Source organism: Cololabis saira, chromosome 1 (assembly GCF_033807715.1).
Source record: "Cololabis saira isolate AMF1-May2022 chromosome 1, fColSai1.1, whole genome shotgun sequence".
In the NCBI taxonomy this organism is placed as follows: Eukaryota; Metazoa; Chordata; class Actinopteri; order Beloniformes; family Belonidae; genus Cololabis; species Cololabis saira.
This window is the reverse complement of record NC_084587.1, coordinates 43,524,104-43,549,495: the sequence shown is the minus strand read 5'-3', so window position 1 is coordinate 43,549,495 and position 25,392 is coordinate 43,524,104. Positions and strand designations below refer to the sequence as shown.

At 42.4% G+C, this 25,392-nt stretch overlaps 1 long non-coding RNA gene across 1 annotated transcript; it reads left to right on the top strand.

Moving 5' to 3' along the window:
- The first annotated feature begins 10,658 nt into the window (after positions 1-10,658).
- On the top strand, positions 10,659-17,463 carry LOC133453321 (uncharacterized). The gene is made up of 3 exons (XR_009783356.1): positions 10,659-10,748; positions 14,097-14,216; positions 17,390-17,463. It is a non-coding gene; the product is annotated as an uncharacterized LOC133453321 (long non-coding RNA).
- Positions 17,464-25,392: the final 7,929 nt, after the last annotated feature.

Sequence of the window (25,392 nt, the reverse complement as noted above, 5' to 3'; positions counted from 1 at the left end):
AGCACGACGTCACACGCAGCACGCCGTCATACGGCGGTAAACATGGAGGCAACAGAAGTGAGCATACATGGGTATATTTTGAAGTTGTTGTGTGGTGGAAGCCGACGAAACTGTGAGCAAGTGTTAATGAAGAGGAGAAGGAGGAGAAAGAAAGCCACATTTTTAATAATGGCTTTTTGTGGAGCGATGGCTGCCTCGTCTGTAGAGAGGTGTGTGTGGATGCGGACTCAGAGTCAGGATTCAGCTAATCAGATAATCCACTGATTAGCTCCGTCGCCGCTATCCTCCATGTTTGTCTTGACCTTTTTCGATCGCTTCAGAGTGACTCCCGCCCCCGCCAGCGCAGTATTATGACAACGGTCGCTCTCAAGTGACGTCAAAGTCGCATTAATTCCGACCTGGCCTTGCAAAACATCAGACCTGTATCTGATTTAGAACCACATATGGAAGCGACCTGAATCTGATTTGAAAAGATCAGATTCCATGTGACTTGTGCTGTTCACACTGTCATAAACCAATCCGATCTGAGTCACATATGAGCAAAAAATCGGATTTGGGTCACTTGGAAACTGCAGTGTGAACGTAGTCTTAGTGTCTGTGTGAATGGGTGTCCTGCGATGGACTGGCGACTTGTCCAGGGTGAACCCCTGCCTCTCGCCTGTAATTAGCTTGGATATGCTCCAGGAGACCCCTGTGACCCTGCAAAGGATAAGGTGGGTATAGAAAATGGATGGATGGATGGATGGATGGATGGATGGATGGATGGATGGATGGATGGATGGATGGATGGATGGATGGATGGATGGATGGATGGATGGATGGATGGATGGATGGATGGATGGATGGATGGATGGATGTCCTTTGTCTAACCTGGGTTTGGGGCTCTTTGCTGCTGGGCTTATCCGGGTGGCTCCTTGTTGGGGGGTTCTCGCGCTCCGTGCCCGTCTCCACTTCCCCCCGCTGCCCTTGGACCCGCCTTTGGCTCTGGGGTTCCCACTTTCATCGGGCGTCTGGCCTCTTGCCAGGTGGGGGTTGAGGGCCTGGAGGGCGTGGACCTCTTGGCCATGTGATCGGCCTATGCCGGGTGGCTGGTGCTCAAAAGGGTCCTGGTCCGACACCGTAGGTTTCCTGGCTGCCTCCTCCCGTGGTCATGGGGGCTCCGCCCGGGGCTTCCCTCTGTCGCCTGCTGGGAGGAAGTGGGGGGTTTCCTCCTCTCCCTCTTCTGGTCCTCCGTGGGTTGCTGGTGGCCTGGGTTTAGGTTTCTTCCTTGTCGGCTTCTGGTCTCTCGGGTGGCGTGGTTGTGCCCTCCCTCCTCCACTGTAGTTGCAGTTTAGGTAAAATCTTGTTTTCACTTTGCACGCACGCAGTTACACAGACATACACACCTGCTCACTCACCTACATACTCACTCCACAGTGGCATCCGACTTGCAGCGGATGCCACCCATCACCCCCACCCCCCTCATATACTACATGTTTAAAAAGATTTGTACAATGATAAGAAAACTGGCTTTAGGCTTCTGGCTTGTTATTGCTGGTACCTCTGAGTATTAAAAAGAAAAAAAAGGTATGATCATGAATGTTCCTGTAATCAGTCATCATCTTTCTCTGCCATAGCCATCATGTTTGTTCAAGGCCGCTAATTGAACTGATCTAAGCAGCGTGTTGAGATGTGCAAAGTGCAGGTATAGTAACATCACTTAGAGAAAACCACACAGAACTACGCAAAAGCAATTTGTCTATTGAAATAAAAAAAAGGAAAATACAATAGCTGGATTGGGATGATATTAATACATTTACTAGAATCTGAATCTGAATCTACTTAACTATAGCATTACAGTCAATTAGGGCCCGAGCACTTACAGTGCGAAGGCCCTATTCTATATGTAGGAATTCTTCTTTCTTTCTTTATTTCTTCTGACGAAAGGAGGGCCTTTTTGCCCCCCTAAACGTGCCCAAAAAGTCACCAAATTTTGCATGCAAGCCAGGCCTGGCGAAAAATTTGATACTTAATAGTTTGCATTGATGGGCGTGGAAAAACATAACTTATGAATAGTTTGACATAGCGAGTCGTGGGTGGTGTCATCGGACTCGGTATTGAGTCCTTGAGCTTCATTGGCCTGATTTAGCCCCGCCCCTTCTTCTGATTGGTTGTCCCTATTTTCTGCTATAACTTTTGAATGGTTTGACATAGGAAGTCGTGGGTGGTGTCATTTCTGATATGCTTATGGGGGGCGGTGGACGTGAGTGCGAGGGCCCGTTCATCGCTGCTTGCAGCTTTAATTTAGTTTGCTACCGTCCAACGCTGGTGGTTGCACAAAACACAAACCAGGCGCCTCTCACATTCCCCTTGAATCTCCGTCCATGAAATGACCAAACAAAATATCATTCAGTTGACCAAAGAAAAGACTGAAATGATCTTATTTGGGGGACAAAAGAAAACATACCGAGGATCTCATCTCGTTAGGAAAAGAGTTACAGTCCAAGTTTAGACCAAGTCTTCTGTCTGAGGCCATGAGTTGATCATTGTTTTCATCCGTGCTGTTTCTTCTTCTCAATGTGATCTAAATCCTCACTGAAACTCTTCAAAAGAGGGAAGAGAGAGGAAGCAAAAGCAGAAGGAGAAAGGATGAATTTATGCTTAGTGAGCTTATAAAACAAAGAGTCGTGACTGTATTTGGAGACACTGACCCAAAATGAAAAAGAAACTCTCAGAGAGATGAACTGCACATCTCAAGAATGAAAGATTCAAAAAGAGACTAAGAATGAGGCTTTTCTTGATATGGAGGATTTAAGCACACTCACAGAAAATAACCAATGACATCATCATTCGTTTTCTCTCCCTTTGTCTCTTTTCCTCCTTCAAGCTCTGCAGTTTTACCCAGAAACAGACCATTGAGTCCAAGCAGCCTCCCCTCCCCCACAGCTTCCCCTTTAATGAAAAACTAAAGACGTTCCAGACCATTCTGTGTTCATCTGAGTCTATCACAATAACTCTGCAAACTGAGCCTGTTAATCCATTATCACTGGTGCGGGTGTGAGTTTGTCCATGTATGCAGCAATTCCTTACCTCCTCAGAACTCCCTCATAAGTGAGAACACAGACATCAGGTCTCCAAATGTACAATCTTTGTAACCTAATACTAAAAGTCCTGACAGAACGGCTATAGAAAACACCGATCTGACATCAACTCTCCTGACTGAGTCGTTCTTTACATCTTTTATAGCACATGAATACAACCCTATCACAGCTGTCACTTGGCAGTTCAAGACAAATATATGAAAAAGGAAGTACACCATCTTTCAGTTTTGAGGTTTCACATGAGAAAAATCATCAGATCTTAAAATGAGGTGAATACAGTACATACTGTAAACAGAAAAAAACACAATTGACCCCTAAAGTCTGGCACTTTTGATAAGTGCTCCGATCTATATCATCCGATCAATCATTGGAAAATTCCTGGTCTATGGCATGTTTGAGCATGGCAGGGTTGCTCATGCATGTGGAGGAGGGCGTGCATGCAACAGGGTAATCAGTGAATTCCTGGAGTAGTCCAGGAATTCAAAACTTGTGACCAGAGTCAGCAGCGTTTCAAACATCTGTCCTGTGTTTTGCTGCATTGTGCTGATTATCTGAGCCTGCAAACGTCAAATAAACCAATGACATTTGTGATAACGAACATACGAGTGTTAATCACACTCAAGCATGACGGCAGTAATGTTTGCGCGGGCCAGTGGAGGAGTTGGGAAGGGGAGAGCCAATCATTTGTATTGGATTTGTTCCAGCCTCAGGTCTCCCCAGAGCTGTTTCAAAAGTAGAGCGCTTCCTAGCGCTTTCTAGCGCTACCCCAGACAAGTAAAATAGACTTGACGACTCTAAACGGCTCCACTGACATTATGTGGGACCACTTTCATTGGAGAGAACAGCCGTGAATCACAGCGGCTTGTGAGACACCAGAATTTCACAGCACTTTCACACCCTGTGGGATCAGTACATGAAAAGAAAACTTGGTAGCTGTATGTGAAAAACTAAAAGTACAACCTTACTGCTTCCACAGGAATCAAAAGGTAGCACCCACACACTGATAATCAAATGCTTTATTAGATCATCAGAAAGTAGAGGAGCATCTCTATAAAGGTAGGTTGCCAGTTTAAAGAAAACCTGTATAGCATTTCAGCACAAACACATCATACCGACAATCCACATGTAGGCCACAATTGTTTGGTCACTCCCTAGTACCCAGTTCTTTCACCACTCCATATACATCATCCAATGCAGATCCCATCTCACTGGCAGAAGTAAAGCTTTATTTGTTGTAATCTTCTACTTAGCTTAGACAATTTAAGCCTGGATTATGGTTCTGCGTTAAATCGACGCCGAGCGTGCACCGCAGGTTGCGCACCGTGCCTGACGTGCACCTCTCAAAAATTGTAACTACACGTCGAGGTGACGCAGACCCAATGCAAACCGAGAGGGCTGTGGTTGGTTCGCTTGGTAGCAACGCATTTCCGGTTCCGGTTCGTGAAGCAGTCGTGAACTTTCAGCGCTCTTTTCTTCCAGTGTGTGGGATTAGACCATTCAGGAAAAGATCGCACCCCCCTAGCGCTCTCGGGGGGTACTGTACCGCGGCGAAATGGAGTGACGGAGAAGTCCGAAGGGTTCAGGACGGCGTGTGTTCTGCGTTGGTGTAACGCAGAACCTTAATCCATGCTTTAAGGCTCTCTGGAGGCTGCCTTGGCTGGAGGAACCATCTATTCCAGCTCCCAGGACTAGCACCCAGCCAGTGCTCTAGAGTCCATCAACAGGTTAGCCGACGTACCAAGACAGCATGTCCATGTGGGCTCCAACTGGATTACAAGAGGACTACTTTCGTACAGAGTTGGTTTGAGATGCTTAAATGACATGGGTCCATAAAGATTTCAGTATCATGAGCCACAAATGAGAAGCTTATGTCGGCAATATATATGGGGCCAGTGAAGAACACAAGTACACCAAATAGGCTTGGAGTTAGAAAGGGGCAGGTTGTGTGGGTTCTATATACTTTAAATAAGTGTTTCCCAACCCTGGACCAGGGGGAACACTGTTCTGCATTTTTTACATGTTGCCCTGCTCTAACACACCTGGCTCAAATTAGTGGGCCATTGACAGACTTGTGCAGACAACGATGACGAGCTGACAGTGATCCAATCACGTGTTTGAGCGGGCATGGGAAACACTGATTTAAATAACATATACTCACTTGAAGAAATTTACTGGAAATTTACCTCACCTAAAATATGGTAGAAAGCAGGTAGGACAACAATGCACATATAAATGCTGGCTCGGTAATAGAGTTTGGCCTCTGGCAAAAGTTAGCTAAGCTTCGTCCTTGGATCCTTCCAGATCAGCATAATCGTCTTTCTCAGGAAGGATGATAATGCTGGCCTGGAAGGAAGCATTATACTCCATTAGGTCTTTATTCACAGTTCAGAAGTCAAGTCCACACAGTGCTAAGCAGTAAGTAGTTAAAGGGCCGAAAGCTAGCCATTAACCCTAGCCAGCTCTCCCTCAAGTAAAATGTGCCTCTAATTCTGCATACATTTGTGGCTTCATTTTATATGAAGTACACAAGAATGAACTTTCTAAACAGATGTTAAGGGGTTGAAATCCAGGCATTGAGACCAGACTGTAAATATGTTTATTCCGATAAAAAGTTGGACATTTTAACATGAAGGTCAGTTAAGTTCAGCTCACTTTCTTAGCCAATGCCAAGTGGTCACTCAAGGAACTGCACATTTGAAGTGTGTAGATAGAGTATTAGGTGTAGAGTATTAAGTGACATGACTCACTGGTTTGTAAAAAGTGGTTTTGAAGCCTCTGTTTGTTCTTACTTTGTGCAGGAATGTTGGACATGAAGTCAGTCGGGAACACGTTGATGTCAGTCAAAGTTAGCCGTGGCTTACAGCTCCTTCCGCTGGTCCCCAATGACGAAGCAGTGGAACATGCAATGTTGAAATCAAAATTTCTGTCGCCCTTAGCTGATGCTGGGCTAGTACAACCTGCAGAGTGCTTTGATAAGCTTGGTAGCGTAACGAATATAATGGCTAGCCATTGGCTAAGCTGACTGTCGATCAATCAATAATATTAGAAATAAATTAATTGCAACATATAAAATGAAGCATCGGCGTTATCTTGATTGTGACTGGCCGAAAGACTCAAGGGCACATGTTGAATTCCACAAAAAGGTTGTCATTACGAAGATGCTCTTTAGCTCTTTACGATTTACATGAATGTTATTTTGATTTAAATGGCTAATATCACTGAAGAGCGACTAGTTTGCATGTATGTACTTCTGCGTGAGTCTCAAGTTAGATGGTTGGCACTTGATTGTGTCAGAGTAGCAATGCAGGTGTAGTCCCTTGAGCATGACTTTTCATTTTCTTTTCATATATGAGACGGCAGCACTGAACAGTGTCCTGATCGCTGCTGCCGCCACTTGGCATACGTGTGACATAAATAAAATATGCTTGGAATTGAGACCCACTTTGTCTGAACATATGAAACACCACATGACCAGTTTTCTGTGATTTTCCAATCACAGCCAGTTTTTGACCGTCATATCTACATGTTTCCATCCATATTGTTTTTTGGGGAATGGAGCCTATTCCATCCGTCATCCGATGTTACACCCGGCCAGGTCACCAGTCAATCAGACTCACAAAGGATTTTTAAATGTTTTTTGTTCAATTTAATACCTGCTAAAAGCATCTGTTTGGCTTGTTGTGTAAATTCTGATATGAAGTCTTTTTTTTCTTAGAATTTCAGTGTGTTTGAAGAGTTTGCACTGAGGCAATCCTTTTGCCAGCCGGCCGAAATGCATTGAATTATTTTCCTGTACAAGGCTGAGTTTATATAATATCCCTGCTGGTTGCTTCAGTTGAATTTATGGACTCAGAGAAACCGTGTTCTTTTGTGTTCCGCTCGTCTTTTCTTCCGTCCTCTTCCAGCAGAGTCTGTTCATCTGGAGGAAGATGAAAGGATGACATTTGCTCAACGATATAAATACATGGAGAGAGAGAGGGTTGAGGCGAGGCCGTGTAGGAGGGGAGATATCCTTGGGGCAAAAGAAGGAGTAGGAGAGAGGGGTGAGACGACCACAGGGAGGAGAGGAGGTGGAGGGGTGAGGGCAAGAGGGGGCTGGAAAAATAAGAGTGGAGATGGAGAAGAAAGAGAGGGTGAGAGAGGAGACAACAGGGAAGAGTAGAAGAGGAGAGAGGAGAGATGGTGATAAAACATGATCATGAAAATGAGATTTCCACCACATATTATTCTAACTATCAGCAGAGCATGCAGAGGTTGGGGTGCAGCCCAGACTCTGATGTGTTTGTGTTAGAAACGTGCACATGTGGTCGCTGCCCACACTCATTTGTATGCATTTGCATGCATGTCTGAGCATGTGTGAACTGTTCCAGAGTTTTGTCTTTTAGATCTTATGAGCTCATTTGTCTACTTTAGCAAAGAATCCTGCACGCTTGTGTGTGTGTCTGTGTGTGTGTGCGTGCACTCCTAATATCATGCACCTTTGCTTGTTGGACTACATTTATATGGAGCACCAGTTAACCTTTCTTTCCTGTCTAAAGCCATGGCGTTGTGACATTTTATTAACTGTGGCGGGTGATATATTACCACACTCCCCACAGTAAGATTACCCCTCTCTCCTTCCCAATAGGTCTCCTTATCGCTCCCCTTTGCTCCTTCCCTCTTTCTCCTGCTCACTTTGCTTTCAGCCCCCTCCCTCACTTTCCTCTCTGATAAATATATTTCCTCCCCCTTACTATGTGACGGCACCCACTAAAGTAATTACATAAGGAGAGGAGTAAAGGCCAGTGGGAAACTAAGCGTCAGAGGGAGAGGATGTCAGTGCGAGACACTTTTTGAGTAGGAATCCCCAGGAGAAATGGGAGTGTTGAGTGACAGGAAGGAAGAAACGAGGCTGAGACGTGCAGAGACAGAGAAAGTAGGCAGTCGTCTCTGGTTACCAGAGATGGCAGTACCACAGTGGTGTCCGAGATGCACGGAGGATGTTAATGAGGGCAGCTTCCAACGCAACACTTGCTGTAAGAGCTGTGTGGGTGACAGAGTCAAGAGGACGGTTGCTGTGATGCTGCTCAGACGTGATACTAAGTGTTAACAATTTTAAGTCAACAAGCAGAAGGAAAGAGATGAGATTTGAATTGTCCTATTTATGCCAGAATCTGTGTCACAAATATGGACTGTATAAGAAAAGTGGGCAAACTCCCTGTGATGTCATCCATAGGGGCCTCTGAGGAGTGCTTTTGAAGCCTGTGTTTACTCAGGCCACATTTACACATAGCCAGGTATTTACAAAAACGGATATTTCCCCCTCTACCTTTTGAAAAATACCATCATTTACACGAACCTGCATAAATACGCTGTTAAGGTGCTATGAGCAGCCAAACCTACAGGGGGCAGTGTAACGAGAAGCATAAAGTCATGCTAGCCAATCAGAATCCTGGAAAAAAACATCAACAAATGACACGTGTAACTTCTAGTTACTTCCAAGATGATCCAAGTCTTTCGTTCGGAGTGACAGAGAAGTGGAGTTACTTTTAAGTGTGACTTTAGAATATAAAACAGGTAAAATACAAGAAAATATTGACGGTGGCCAAACAAATTGTAAACACAGGTCGCACACAGGACGCTGCTGACGTTTCTGTCGCATAATGTGACGTTCTGAAGCCTAAATGTCCGTTTTCCTCTGTTTAGACGCAAACGTGAAAACGGAGTTTTTGAAAATCTCCACTTTGACCGGGGTTTTCAGAAATGAGAATGTTTTGGTGACTTTGAGCTTCGTTTTCGTGTAAACGAACGGCCAAAACGCATGAAAACACCACTGTTTTTGCTACGTGTAAACGGGGGCCTCATACGGCAGGGCACTATGTCGCAAATGTCTGAAACAAACTGGCCCGGGAAAATAGCTGAAACAGGCCCATCTTAAGTCAATCACAGTTAGATATTATAGCTTAGCTAATATAGCTTATGCTAACCTAAGAAGCTATTAAATGTCACTTTGATAAACTGAACAAAACAAAAAATTCTATTCTTTTTAAATATGAATGATTTTTTTTGCTCGGTCAAGTCGTTACAGTATGAAGCGGTAAGTGGCAAACATGATGACAGCTAGCCATCAGCGTTGGCAGCCTTAACAGGCACTTAACAGGCAACACCTCTAATTATAGGCTACATTCATTTGTCACTCTGTATGATTTTTCTTGATGTGGCACAAAGAAACCCCCCCAGTACAGTTGTGATCGATCAAAACAGGCTTTTAAACTAGACAAAAAAAGTATTTATTTCCGCTACACAGTTGGACATTTTAACATGAAAGAGAGTTTGGGTCTGTATGGTTCAACATGGTAGCCTACTCCCTAGCCTTACTTGTATTTTCACTTTTTGGTGTGCAGGCTGGACGGCAGCAAACATGGCCTTTAAGCCACATTTCCACCGTGCAGCATAGCTCGGTTTGGGTCATTCCAATCCACAGTCCTGATCTCTCTGTTTCCATTACCTAGTGGGATGTTGGTGATGTTGTTGGTTGCAGCTGCCCGTGTTCTGTAACAGCTTAACAGTGTCTCCAGTCAATAAAACCAAGGAAGAAGAATGCAATTCAATTAAGAAATGACAACAGGCAAGGACACATTCTATCAATTCTTCATGGCAAGAATTAGCTGAGCTTTGTGTCAGAAACATCTCAAAATGATGCATCTTATTGACAAAACATCTGTTGTTTTTCTTTCCAGCTCCACTTTAAGTGTACTGTACCACTGGTGTTGGTACTTCCACTTAAGGGTGATACAATTCAGTGTTGAATAGGGAACTTATTTTGGTGCTGTTTGCAACTTCTGATGATGGAAATACAAATAATTATGTCCCATACTGCACCGTATATATCAAACTGTTGTGGACCGTTTGGTGGAAACAGGTTATCGTGACCCATGTGCCACCTTTACCCCACTGTGAGATGAAATGTGCAACATGTGTGGGTGGCGTAATGTGGTGCCAAAATGAGGCACCACTAGAGAGATCTCAGAGAATGTGGGTTAAAGGGGGTCCGATTGAAGAAGAATCTACTTGATGGATGCCTTCAGAAATATTGGACGAAATGGGTTTGTTCTCCATATGGGTTAAACCATGGGTGGATTTAATGTGGTCAGGTCCATCTGTGGGTTGCCCACAAAACCCACATGTCTTGTTTTTAAATAAGACTTTTGGCTTTTATTTTAATAAGAGGAGAAAGGGAAAGAGACAGGCGACATGCAGCAAAGATCCCAAGCCCAGATTCCAACACGGGTCACCAATGACATGGGTCTTACGAGTCTGTACGTGGCTGAAATGAAAGAATGTGTCGCTACGGTCTGTCTTGGAGATAATGAAGTAAATGCTACCCAATTAGGTGTGCAACAACAACAACAGAATCTCTTTTAAAGTAACATGGTCTTAATAGTCATCTAGTTTCACTTCAGGGTGAGTTTGCTTTGTTTACCGTCTGCACCATGGAAGGAATTAATGTTTTATACAGCATAAAAAGACTATACACAACTTTTCAAACACCACTAAAACAATTTCATCAGATTTTTTTTTCTGTCTGTTTTTTTTTTTGCTGCTGAGTCGGGTTGCAGGAAGACATCCTGGGAATTACATCACTGATTTTAATCTCTGCGTTCGCTGATCAGAAGCCTCTCCAACCAGGTGATGTCTGGCAACATCCAGACTTGTTTGAATCACTGCACACCAAACACTGAAGTATTTGAAGAACAATAAACATAAATCACACAGTATTTTCTTCCTTACAGACAAAATAACTAAATAAAATATGCTTTAAAAACATTTCTTTTCCATTAATAATCAGGCAACAATAATGTCTCTGCTGTAACATAAATGGTAGTAACTATAACTGTCACGCTATCATTTTCAAAATATTGTCTCCTGTGTGAGCTGATTTAAAGAGGCTTTTGGGTTTATTTACATTTATTTTCCACAAGGTTTTCTCTGGGTACCCTGGTTTTATCCCCCAATCCAAGAAAAATGTTATTGACGCTGCTCAGTGATTTTAAATTGCCATTATGAGTGTGAGCAGGGCTAGTTGTTTGTCTTCATGAGGCCATGTGATGGACTGGTGAGGTTGTCTAGACTGTATCCCTGCCTTTTGCCTGAAGAGAGCTGGGATGGACAGACCACAGAAGAGATAAAAGTGGGTATGGATGATGATAGATGGGATTTTCCAAAGGAAATCTGGAGTCAATAAACATGGTGTCAGTGATGTTTACTTATTGACTGGAGCAGCATCTCTGTCCTTTTATCCCAATGATGCAACACCATTACAAACTGTAAGATTTTGAAACCTAATATTTTATGATCAATTCTATATAGTTCAATGTAAAAAGGCAGGTGTCCATCAGGTGGGGTCTCTGGTAATTGTGAGAGGGCCGATCCCCTCCTCAGTCCTTTCAGCCGTCACATCTCCATTTAAAGTGTTACACCCAGTAAGATCCACTGACTGAGAAAATTGATGTCATTATTATTACACTCGGTGGTGGTGGTATACCATTTTTGCCAATGTATATGCGTTGTTTTACAGTTTCAAACAAGTTTACCCACAGTGACCTTTTGTTTTCATAAACTGATAGAAAACGACACCAGTCCTTTTTAAAAAACTCACAACATGATAGCCGTCTAATGAAAATATGGTGTGAAGTGCTTCAGTTTTGCAGAGTATCTCTTTGTAGCACAGGGATGATCTTTTGATCTTTTTTATTTTTAAATTCTCAGTGAGCAAATCTGAACTAAACTTGTGGTTGAAACCAAACAAAGACTCAGTTAAGCCATATCAAGACAACATAAACTGCTCAGTCCAAGAGAACTATAACGTTTGATGTTATTCTGCTTTCCCAAAGATCAGCAGGGTTCCGAGAGGATGCTTTTCCTTCTGATTCACACATGGAAAACTGTGTTATTTCTTATTCCAGAAACTGTCTTTTGCCACGGCATTGAGCGAGTTTTGTTTGTGTGTTTTTTAATCAGCATCGATAGCAAAGACGGGCATGGACAGACATACATTGAAGCTATAATTAATAGCTTTCCCAGCCAACTGTACGGAGTGTCCTGGCAATAATTTATCAGACAGGTTCTGGATGGGATCTGGTCTACTAAGGGACAGCCGCTCTCCGGTTCAGTCAGTCACCTTCATGGAGGCTGACACCAGACTACTTCCCTCTAATTCAAACTTCACATCCAATCACTTTTCATTTCCTCATAACTCCTGCCTCCCAACGCTTCCCCAATTGGGAGTCTGTTTTTTGTTTTAATTTGAGCCAGCAAATGAGCTATTAGCTGTTACCTGTGACAATTCATCCTCTTTCTCTCGCTCACTGAGCCACATGCAAACATGCACTCTCTGTCAAAATTAAACACCGTCACTTTCTGAAAATGAGATGAGTCAGACCGGATAAACCTGAATCCAGACGAAACCAGAAACTCTGAGAAACACACAAGCCAGCAGATGAGTAAACCTGCTTCCTGCTGTGCAGTTCGGTTTAAGGGTTTGATGGTGTCACGGAGTGAAAAATGATGATACGGAGCTCGTTAACTGTTGTTGCACAGGAAGGCCTTATCAGCAAGATAAAATGTGAAATGAGGCTGCAGGAACGGGAGGAAGTGAGGGAGTGCTCAAGTGATGAAGGAGAAGAGAGGGAAAGAAAGGGGACAAGAGAAAAGAATGGAAGATTAATGATATTCTACTATCTTTCATATTCGCAAATGTGGACCCAAGGAGGCCAGAAGCCCAGATCAGTTTACCGGTTGCCAGCAAACAAGGAAACTGGACCGAGTCTGAACCTTTAGGACTTTAAATCAGAAAATGTTATCTATACATATATATATATATATATATATATATATATATATATATATATATATATATATATATATATATATATATATATGTAGGTGTGTATGTGAGGAACCAGAGCGGCCTCCCCACGTACAAGGGGACAAGGCAAAACTGGACCTGGGTGATGAGGTGTAAAAAAAACCTCGCAGAGCGTAGAATGCCAAAAAAATAAGGCTTTTTATTTTATGTAAAAAAAACACATACAGGCGGAGGGCAAAATCTAAAGGGACACGGATTTTTATTTTTTTTTTATAATGAGTTTTAAGCGTGCGCGTGAAACCTTTACGCGCGCGCGTAAAACCTTTAAGTGAGCACGTAAAGTTGTTTATGTGAGCACGTAAAACGTTTATGCACTCACTAAAAAGTTTCACGCGTTCTCGCAAAACTTATAAGTGAGCGCCTAAAAGTTGTTCTACGTGAGCGCGTAAAAACAAGTACATGGGAGTTTTGCTGGAACAAGAGACCCTCCAGTTGCGCCCTGCTCTGTTTATGAATGGAAATGACATTACAGGATTTAGCTGAGCTATATTTTAACCTGGGACTCCATTATAAGGACATTACACTTTGCTTGCAAGTAAACAACTTTACGTGCTCACTTAAAGGTTTTACGCGCGTACAATTCATTATAAAAAAAATAAAAATCCATGTCCCTTTAGGGGCTCCGTAAAAATCAGTATTTCTTTAAAAAAAAAAAAAAAAAACAACAAGCTTCCTCCATTCAGCAGACCCCCCTTCTGGTATACAGCTGCCGTTTATAAACCCAGGCATGGTGGAGAGGTTGATTGGACACAGGTGTGCCTGGTTCTACTGATTGTGGCACACCTGTGTCCAATCAACCTCTCCACCATGCCTGGGTTTATAAACGGCGTGCTGCTCCCCCGCAGACCACGCCCAATCCTCCACTCTGCCACACACATTAAAAAAAAGTTTGGTGATGGTGAGAAGGGGAGGGGTTGCTCACTTTCTCACAATGTATATATGTATGTATGTATAATTGTATGTATGTATTTCTGCTTAAATGCTGCAATCACAGAAGTTTAAATGAGTTTTGTCAAAGGTACTGACACAAGTGCACACATCACAGAACCAGGCTTTCAGACTTGTTGATGACAACAGTCTGCATACTGTTTTTCTTCTTTGGTCCACAGCGCGGTGCCCATTTCTTCCAAAAATTATTTGGCATCCTGATTCATCTGATACGCATTTTCCCTACGTGATGGTCCCAGATGCCTCCGAGCCCAGAGACGTCAACACCCCCTCTTGACGAAGTTCATGTACTGCTTTTTTCGCACAGTAAAGTTTGAATATGAAATTTGTAATGTAGCTCAGCAGAACTAATATTTTCCATTTAATTGCAAAATTTCTCAGTTTCAACATCTGATATGTTTATGTGCTGTTGGCAATAAAATAACGGTTAATGGGTTTGCAAACGATTATCTTCTAGTGTGATTTATACTTCACACCGTCCCAACTTTTATGGAATCCGGTTGTATTTCAGGTGTGCCAGCTCTTGAATAATGACGTGTCGTCCGAAGCACCAGAGAAATTCCCTATGATACCTTGAAATGTTCTATGGTATTTTTCACTGTCGGAAAATGTAGAAATCCCTTCCAATCATTCTTAAATGAACATTTGTAACAACTATTGTACTAAATTATCAGAACATTCACCTAATGACATCATCTGTTTGAAATTCCATTCGTTCACCTCCTTTCTAGCATTAAAATGCCCTGTAGAGATATTTTGGAATGTGTTCCTGGCCTGAAATACAAACATTTATGTATGTTAAGAAATGAAATAAAGTTGACAAGAAAAAAATGAAACATCTTATTTACGAAGATGTGAGAATCAAAGGGAAACAATTACTGGGTTTCTTTTCCCCCTTTTTCCTTATCAGCCTAACTTTTCCTTATTTGGGGCTGTAGGCTACACACAGTATCTCCTCTTATTTCTCTCTCCTGCTATTTCTATTTCCCATTTTTGTTATTTATGCTTTTCATCTTCATATCACATTGCTCCATAATATGTATCTGTATGTACTCCCCCCTTTGTGCACTTTGTTGTATGACTCCAATGAAATTCAGATCACATCTTTGAATCAAAGAGGCCAAATCTCCAGGAAGCCCTGATTTCATGTGACACAACCGGCTCATAATCTTTTCAAAGCTGCAAAGCCAAGGCTGAATATCAATACTCCACATTATTGACCTTCTACTTCTCTCAAGCATCTTTGGCAGGTTTTTGATTCTGAAATAATTACTGTGATGACGAACAACCAAACAGCAGAAATGTTTCAGTTAGTTGCACCAGCTGAAAAAGACACAATACAATAAAATACTTTATTGTTATTGTACAGTAGCGCAACAAGATTATACGTGATATATCTGATGATTGCAAATAAAAAGGGTTAGTTGTCTTCTTTATGAATTCATAACACAACTAGCATGCTGTTGCTTGAACGTCGTTATCATCACATTAATCAGAGGGAAACACAATCATGATGCTGTTGTCAAGGAGAACGGTTCCATTCATTTTACAGACTTCATAACAACATAATGGTCACTGTTAAAGATCAAATTATGTCAAGGTGTTTAAAACTTGCCAGCATGTTGATCCTCAATATATCCATACGACTTCTGACCACAGGGGGCAGATAGATCTGAAATGTTGACAAAACATGACTGCACTAGTGAGCAAGGATGGCCTGTCAGGACTGATAATACCACTTTATTCTACTAGAGGTCTTTGCTTTATTTGTACTATGCTGCCCCCTGTGGTCAGAGGTGGTATTTAACCTTTCTTGTACTATGCTGCCCCCATGTTTCAGAAGCGTCCACATACTAAGGGCCTGATTTACTAAAGGTTTGCGTGTGTAAAAACGTGTGCAAACTTGACATCACCCGCAAACCAAAGTGCGAGCTGATCTACTAACAGCGTGCAAAGAGGACTGCGCCTCTCAAATGAGCAAAATAGCACACGCTGTTCATTTAGTACTTTTGCCCTGATGAATAATCAATATGGGGCGTACCCGCCAGAAAAAGCGCTAAATACTGGGAGGGGAAAATGCAAATTGGTTCATTTACCAAGCCTGAAAGTAATTGCGGGGATTGTGATTGCGTCTGTATTTAATACGTTCGAAAGGAAGGTGCTAATCTGCCCAGCATTACGCACCGATGGCTGCTGTTATTGTGGCAAGGAGGCGACATCGCCAAAATCAAAGAATACGCAGAGAGAGAGTTATTAAAGGCCACTTTTTATTCTTTCTTATATCTTGCCACCTTCTTTTAACCTCATCTGCCGTTCTTTTTGTCTTACCAACTGCATTTATTCTATCGCAGATTTTCTCCCATATTGCGTTTCCTTTGGTAATGTTTAAATTTCTTTGCTGTAGTTCATGAATGTGTTTATTTGCCTCTTCCACTAATATCTCTAACTCCAACTCGTCAAATTTCATTTTGCGCTTGCGACTATCCTGCTTTCCATCCAGACTCTCCATGGTGCAAACCGTAAGACACGCAACACCTCATTTAAATACTGCTGTTTGCACCTGTTATCAATTGCGCAAGCATTCTTAGTTGATCACCCGCAAAACACACAACAACAGCACGTGCAAACTTTTTCAGTGCACACACAATTTAGTACTCTTTATTTAGGATCTTAGTAAATCAGGCCCTAAGAGTTGACGCCACATTGACTACTGGAGAGCGAGAAACGTTGCCATCATCCTCGACCGGTCACCACTCAGCCAACATATGCAGCAGCTACTACAGCTGTCAGATGCCAGAACACCGCAGAAAACAGCGTTTTCTTGTTCTTATCGTCGGACCATCAGAACAAGGAAATGGGGAATTACTTTTCACAATTAATAGTTGTATTTAGTCGTTACAATAGTTATTGCCATGTAATAATCTAACCGATATCATGCCCAGCTAGTCATGCTGACTCATGTTTAGTGCTAGCTATGGAAGTTATTACACCAACATAAATCTATGACACTTTATAAATTCTATACTACAGATGTAGATTACAGATGAAAATGTGAATACTATTAGAAAAATCAAGCCCAGTGTGACTGGTATGATGCTGTTGCATCCACCTTTACTGCCCCATGTGGCAGAAGTATTATTTGTACTTTGTTGTGCTACACTGACCCCATGTGGTCAGATGTGGTATTGCTGCATTTAACTGGCCCTTGCGACTAAACCGTTTGATTCCAGCTTATGTCTGTGCCGATTGAAGTGCGGAATGGATCAGAGGTAAACAGTGTTGTTGCAGGTGGGTATTTTAATTTCATTGCAGTCACCTGCACATGTGGTCTGTGCTTGACAGAAACAACGCGTGATAAAGGCTCTGATTCCTTCATCTATTTGATTACGGTGCAACTCAGGCTTTGTGAGATTTTTTATTTATTTGTTCTTCTTTGTTATTTTGTCTTTAACAGCAATTCCACTCCAGCTGATGCCCAAGCTGATGCTGTTTTTAGGCACCGCCGAAAGAAACCGGAAAACAGAGACGTATTTACTTTTATTTGCTCTTGACTGTTGTGTGTTGACATCTCAGCCACACGTCCAGCAGATAAAAAAATATGTTTTCTGCATTACTTTGCCATAAAAGTTGATCAGTTCTTCATTTAAATCACAATAAAAGACAAACACAATGTGCTTATGGTGATAACAATGATAATTTCTCGTGTTTTGTAATTTCTCTGTAAGTGTCATAAGTGTCCTCTGAGAGAGGTGTTGACCTGTAAAAGGATGGGAAGGGATCCAAAGTCATCTCAGAGTGTTTAGACGTCCATCACCCCACGAACAGTTTAGTAAGGTGACAATCCTTAGAAATGGGGGTTCAGTCGTGATTATTCAAAAGACACAATCCTCCATGACGTAAAGGACGAGCAACAGCCAAAGGCTTGAAGAGTCCACCACGAAAAGGCAGTAAGGTCGTGACACAACAGCGTGGCGGAAGTTGCTTCTCCCAAAACCAAAGCAGAAGCTTGGTAATGTACCTAAAAGCAACCAAAGAGCACCATGGCAAGCTGAAATACTTCTGGGAAACGATTCTGCGGACTCCCTCCCAATGGCGAAGAACAGCGTGGGAAGTCATGATTTGGACTCAGTTCGCTGCCACTTGCCATCGAATGAAATCACTCAAACGTGGGCTGAATTCTTTAGTTATTGGCGTCTTCAACTAAGACACATAGTATTCTAATAGTATCATCAGTTTATGCATCTTATGCCAAAAAAGCCACTAAATCCAAAGGGCTCACATACTGTACTTCACGTGATGCTGTCGCTGCATGCACCTCAGAGCCAGCGTCTCATGTGTGAGTGACAGCTGGACCACATCGGCTCCAGCTCTGCCATGACAGCCACAAGTCGTCCAAATTAAGACCAAAGGTGACTGTTATCTGGGGAATTTCTTCTTAGTCAATTTCAAATCCTAACAGGTAAATATATGAAAAGATTTACCGCCTACCCCGGGGTTTTAATTATATGAGCTTTTTATATTGCTTTTTTATTATTATGGGACTATAGAAAGTGTTATCCTGTGTTTAATAGAATTTTATTAAATACAACAAATCATTAAATGAAGGTCAGACAGGCTGTGCTGGAGCTCAATTACTCCAAACGCCCCATAATATTTTAGAGGCATTTCCTGCAGTGCTCTGGCCTTGCGAGTTTGAGCCGTTCAGACTTTCTTTGAGTCGTGGCCAGCTCTGCTTGTTCTGGACTTGGTTGTTCACTTTCTGCTGAAATTAAGTCGTAATGTTCTCCACCTTTTTAGCCTCAAAGGTTATCAGCGCTGTAGCACTGTATCTCATCTGTTAGGACTCTTTAAAAAGACATTCTCTGCGGTTCACAGCTTCGGTTTGTGGGGATCAGACTAACACCCGGCAATCCCTCAAATGAAATGGTATTCCAGTGAGGACTAATTAGGGCATATTTGTAAAGTGTCACCGAGAAGGGCCCTATGTTACGTTGACTGATGTGCTTAATGATAGGGCTGCAATTAATTGAGTCACAGGAGATAAATGGGTCTGCAATGATCAGCCAGTGACTTTCAAACCATCGATTTGTCCCTTATCTCAGCCAATAAGATGCTTTTGGGAAAATGAAGGCAGCGCTAGTTATTCAGAGCTAAGCCACTTAGTCTTACCTGCTCCTGACGCTGCAGCCAAATGAACCGATAACATTTTAATTATCAAATGCAATCAGCAGTAGGATAATTAGTCATTTGTGCTGGGAAGATTCTGGTTTATGGAGAAGCAAGAATAGCTGAATCCTCCACCAGGGGTTAGATCAGGCCTGCAAAACTGAAGGGTACAGAAGGGTTGAAATATGCAGTTCCTGGACTGACCACTAGGGCTTCAAATACGAGTCCATCCATATTGACCTTCATGTAAATATATTTACAAACATTTTAGCGTCCGTGGCTAGATTAAACATGCATGACAATAATAGAGGGGGTAAGATTAGATCAAATTAGATAATGTCACAAGTATGTGCATAATTACGGGGGATGGTTTTTGGCTGACAGCAGTCTATGGTTATCAGCCAGCTGTCACACTTTAGCTACTTTACTATACGTGGCCTTTTGAATTTGGCATCTGAGCTTTAAAGGGGAACTATTATGGCATCTAATACCTATTTTAAATGGGCCTTGAATGTCTTAAAAACAAGCTTTTGATTGTTTTTGCTAAATAAATTAGAAATTCAGCCTCTGAGCCATGTCTTTATCTTCCCATTCTCTAACCTCATTATCTATGCAGGATTCTGAGTGGGCGGGGCTATGATAATGAGGCTCTGTGCTGATTGGCTGCCTGAATGACGCCATACACCGCTACGAAAAAATGGCGGAAGCTCCAGCCAGCGGAGTTAGTTGTGGGCGTGGTTTCAGGAATCGGAGGCCAACCTATGTAAATCGCTCCCATCATTACGTAACGACGGGAGCAGAATCTGAACGGCTCGTAGAAGCCACATGACACTGGCTGGCTCATCCAGGCGACTGTACAGACACTGGCAGAATTTGGTTGCTTTCCTCCTTCTCTGAGTTGGCAGGCTGAGGGGAGACCACTTTATATATGTTAAAGCAAGAGAAAACGTGTTTTTCATAATAGTCCCCTTTAAATTAAAATTTCCGGCCTTATTTATACTTCTGCTCCGTACGGGGCTTGCGTCTCTGGCGTTTATATGTCTGTGGTATTGTTTGCGTGTCCCTGTAACTACACCAACACCAACCGTAGGTTCTTTGTCTGCAGCGCCGCAGCTCACGGGTTCAAGTTTCTTTTTGTTCATTTCCTGTATGAAACTCAGAATTATAAATCAGTGTTAAGAAAGAATGATTCTTAATTGTGTTAACGAACCGCTGTGAGCAGCTCTGAGCTAGCCTCGAAAAATCTAGTTGCTCAGGCTGTGTATCTGCAACTTGATTGGCTGATGAATGGAAGCAGGAAAAGTTGAAAATCTCCCAACTTTTGATGGAAGTAGTGCAATCAACGTGACACAAACCTCAGTTCCTTTTGGCATGGATGGATGACATCACGCCACTCAAAGTCTGTGGACTCAGACGACGCAGACGACGCAGACGATGGTGCTGTGTGAATGCAGCGTAACCCTCACAGCAGCCAGAGAAGCTGGGCTCTCCTCTCTCCAGGGACCTTTGACTAGTTGACTAACTGGACCACTAGCCAATAGGGTCCGTCTCCAGACCTTGTTTAGTCCCAGCAGAACTCATTTCTGATGCTGTTTCGGTAGAGGTGAATATTTGATCAGAATTAATGTAAACTTAGTTGCATCAGCGTGGATAGGAGGATTTGTGATAACTGAGTTAAAGTGGGCTGCCTGTTCCCCATTTGTCCAATTTTAGATTGCGTGGAGTCGTGTCCGGTGAAGATGGTGTCCAGAGCTCCCAAAATTCAGCCTTCAAACTGACTCCTAAGGCAAACGTATGGGTGATGCCACAGAGGGTTTGTCCAGGTCGTATCCTCCACAGAGCGGGAACAGATGGATCCCTGGGACACTTGCAGGTGACTTTAATATGATCTGGCAAAATGTCTGGAGACACAGCAGGCGCATGTTTGAATGAAGAGCTGCGTTTGAACAGTGGAAAACAACAACGGCGCAGCGTGAGTCTCCGGTTCCTGCGGTCCGTCTGCTTCGCGCAGCCTGTTTTCACTGATGCCACTCTCAAAGCAGCAGCGGAGCATGCTCCATTTGTCCCAACTTCTGTCGAGATTTCTCAAACATTTGAAAAAAAACATGCTAAATTTTAAAATGCAGGTGCATCATGAATGCATATAAATATTTATAATTAAACTCAATAAATCATTTCCTCATTTAAAAAAGTGTCACTGCTTCTAGTAGGAATAAATTAGGTTTTATTACCTTTTCAGTCTAAAACAGAACTATGAATTCATCACTGAAGAGCCCGTCGCTCTTAGGACAAGACCTCTATTTATATAAGCACATTTACTATACATTAAACAAAATATACCCACGGTAAGATATGCATAAGAAGTAGAAATATTCTCTACATGGAACAACTAAAGAGTGAGATGAAATGTTCAAAACAAATGAAATATGAATTTTCTTCATCATTATCTTGAAAGGAGTAATAAATAAGAGAAAGTTCAATTAAAAAATTAATCCGCTCAGCTGCTGAGGGTGAAATAATTAGCTGTTTGTACTTAATTTGGACTAATATTTGACCGGCTTCCAAACATCAACCCAAGCTCGTCAGCGGATCAGGGCTGTGCATGTTTGTGGATCGTGCACGTCATCTCTCCTATGGTTTGCACAAAAGTAAGTTCTCCCTCTTTTATCTCAATGTGGTGTGCTCAAAACATGACAAAAATCGTCAGATGGCTCTTAGTTTTAGACAAGGATCAACAACATTTTTTTTTTTCACCGTCCCATTTTTTTGTTGAACTAAAATGAAGGTAAAGGAAAAAAATGTGGGTGGGTTATACCAAGTATCCCCTAATCAGAAGTGATAACCAGGTGCAGACCTCTATAAAAGCAGGAATCTTGTCAGCTTGCTGAACTGGAGCATTCAGGTTTTTGCTAACACAGTACTGAAAGGGAAAGACATAAGCACTAGTCTTAACGAAACAAATGTTTCTGCATATTAATCTGCAAAAGGTTATAAAACCATTCCCCAAAACTTGAAGTTCAGTGTTGAGAGATTATGCACAAGTGGACAGTTTTATCAGTAGTGAACGTCCCACGAAATCAGTCCTGGTTGATGTTAAAATATTCAATGATTAAAAGAAGGTTAGATCTTTTATGTATTATTTGAAAGATAACAATTAATCTAATGTAATTAATGCTAGCTTAGGGTAAACGGGACCTATTTCAAAATAAATTGCTATTTTAAGAATCTGACAAGGCACGTGTCGGTCAACTTTAGTGATCATGTAGACAGACTCCCTACTGGAGAACCAAGGTCATTCTTACTTTGTATGTGTAAAACAAGTATACTAAAAGGACTGTATGTATAGGAATCATCCATTGGCCACGACGTCTTCATAGTCTGTATAAGCCAAGTCTCCAATGTCATGTAAACTACTCTCAAGAAATGCAAAAGGAAGAGAGTTCATGGCCTCTGCTTCCATAGAACCGTACATTGGATATTTATTGAAGCAGATGCCATGAACTGGCAGAGCAGATATACCATTCACACATCAATCATGTTGAGATACCGCCTGGATGAACAGTCTGGGCCAATCTAGGGAGTTAACAGACCTTGGACATTCAGTCACTATGTGTGAATAACTCCAAGGAGATCGCCAATGAGCCATCTCCGACTGCCAACGGATGTCTAGCACATCAAATATCTGGAGCCAAATATCTGGAGAAATATTGCTTGTGAACTTTGAGGAACAGAATTCCAAGAAGTATATAGGAGCTGTTATAAACACAATCTCTGGAGATGTCTCACATAGATTATCTGATTCTTCTGACCTCTAGACTGCGATTTATTGGCAGGAGATGACCATAACCCTGGTTTATCCAGTAAATGGGCAGAGCGAGCAAGCCCGGCAACCTAACCTCTGTCACGAGAACCTGGCATCATCAGCTTTTCTCATGCTAACCTATGGCTATCTCTGTAACCTCACATTTATTCTAATCAAATCTGTCAATTCATTCATCCTCATCTCTGATGTTGCTATCCAAACTACATTTGTCAAAACAAACTCTTGAGGAGAAACCAAGCACCAACCATCTCACTTCCAGGTGGAGTCTAAGGGTGCTTTCACACCTGTGGCCCGTTTGTTTTGTTCCGATTCAGGGGCTAAATCGATACAGTTGTTTTGTTTCTCGTTTGTGGGGTTTGTGTTCACAAGGCAAACGTTTGTAGCGGTTCAAAGCTGTTAACAAATGCCAATGCGCAAACCAACTGTTCTCTCATTGGTCAGAACTAAACGCGGAAGGAGTTTCCTCTTCCGTACCTCAGGAAAAACAACAAGCCCCTTTCACAGAGAGGGCGCAAAGCGCAGACCGCCGCTAGCGAACCCATTCATTTATGTGCTACCGGCGCAAGAGTTGACCGCTCTGCAGCTGAGCTCGGCGGTGCGCGATAGGTCGCCTGCCGCAAACCCTGCCCGAATTGAACATTTTTTAATTTCACCGTGCCGTGATGTTGCCACAGCGCGGCACGGTGAAATTAGAGAGAAGGTGGTGGAGTCTTCTCTGCGGTCACACATACACATGAATGGAGTTGTATCGGTTGCTGTGTCGATTATGTTCTCATTACAAATAAAAAAAACGAACCGCTCCACGTCTCGAATGGAATCGGGCCGAGACCACCTCTCCTAGGCGATCTCAGCTCGCTTGTTTTGTGCCGCATCCGAGCGTGATTGCTGTGTTCACACATACTGTACCAAACGATCCGATCTTTAGGGGGAAACGCTCCCTGTTCCGGAACAACTGCTCCAAACGGGACAGGTATGAAAGCACCCTAAGTTTCATTGGAGGGAGCTCCAATCTATCGGGGTCTTGGCTTTCCCGGACCTCCATTGGAACTCGGCCCTTGTGGATATCTGGCCAAAGTTGGTCTGAAAGGGACACGGTCAACGACGGCGGTGGCTCTGCTGGAAGAGCCTGCGGTCTTCTGGCTGACTTCTGGCAAACTCGGGGCTGTCTGCAAGTTAGGCCAGATAGTATCCTTCAGTGGTGGATGGTGGTATCTGCCTCATCCTCAGGCCAACTCAGAGTTATTTAGTACAATTAAAAAGACTACAAGCTGTATTATTTTTTAAATAAGAATGGTTACAACCTGGTAGGTCATTTATTATTTACAGCTCAGAAGTCGAGTTCTCCAACAGTGCAAATCTTTAAGTAGCTAAAGTGATGACAGGTAACCTTACCATTTTAACTAAGGGATGTCCCTACATATGCATAAATCCACAGGACATACATATATATATATATATATATATATATATATATATATATATATATATTATATATATATATATATATATACACATGTATACTGTGTATGTGTGTGAGGTAGATTAAGAGATATCTTTGACTGGTCCCCATGCATGTGAATGGCATCTGCCAATCACTCAGAGTAATTCTATTGATCTAAAATATAAAAGTTAAGACCAGAAAAAGCAGAACTGCCTAAAGAAGCTCAGCAAACAGAAGACATGCTGAAAGAAGCAGGAGTGACAGATGAAATGAAAGGAATGAAAACCTCTGCTGTGTTGATTCTGCATTAGAAGACTGTCAGATAAATTATACCTATCATCTCTCTACTGTATGGTGTATTTCCTTTAATAAGTGAAGAACAGGTGCCGAATTGATGGAGAGCCTCGAAAGACATTCCAGCATTTTATCTGTTTATAATGCAGCATTGGCAGCCGTGACACCAAACCAAGATAAATACTATAATTATCATTGCTGCCTCTCACAGCTCACCCGTCTGCTGATCGTCTGCCGTATCCATCATGCCTCCACAAACACTATCATGCACACACCGACCAAATTGCATGCACACACAGTGTTTTGATGCATCAAATCTATATCCATCATGGCAAGTCAAAGTGAGATTTAGTGGAGCGCCCGTGCAGGGTAACCGCACTGTGGGAGACGCCATATTAAATTGTCTAGTGAAGGGGGCCAGATTGCGCTGGGCCAGTCTATCCATCCATCTGTGCTGATGCTTCTTCTGCCTCCATCCATTTCTCAAAGGGGACTGGAGAGAGGAGGACAAGGTCTTCCAAGGGAACAAAGTGGGAAAACTGCAAAAGTTTAATAAAAAAAGGCCAAATAATCTGAGTAAGTGCTGTCAGTGGATTCCATTTTTACATTTTCACAGTTAACTCGCGATTAATTGCAATAAATTTACACAGATAATATTTTTCAGCCTTAAAAATATATTTTTCAAACTGCAACAATCTAAGGGCAGACAATTAACCATGCTATTATCTGTCAA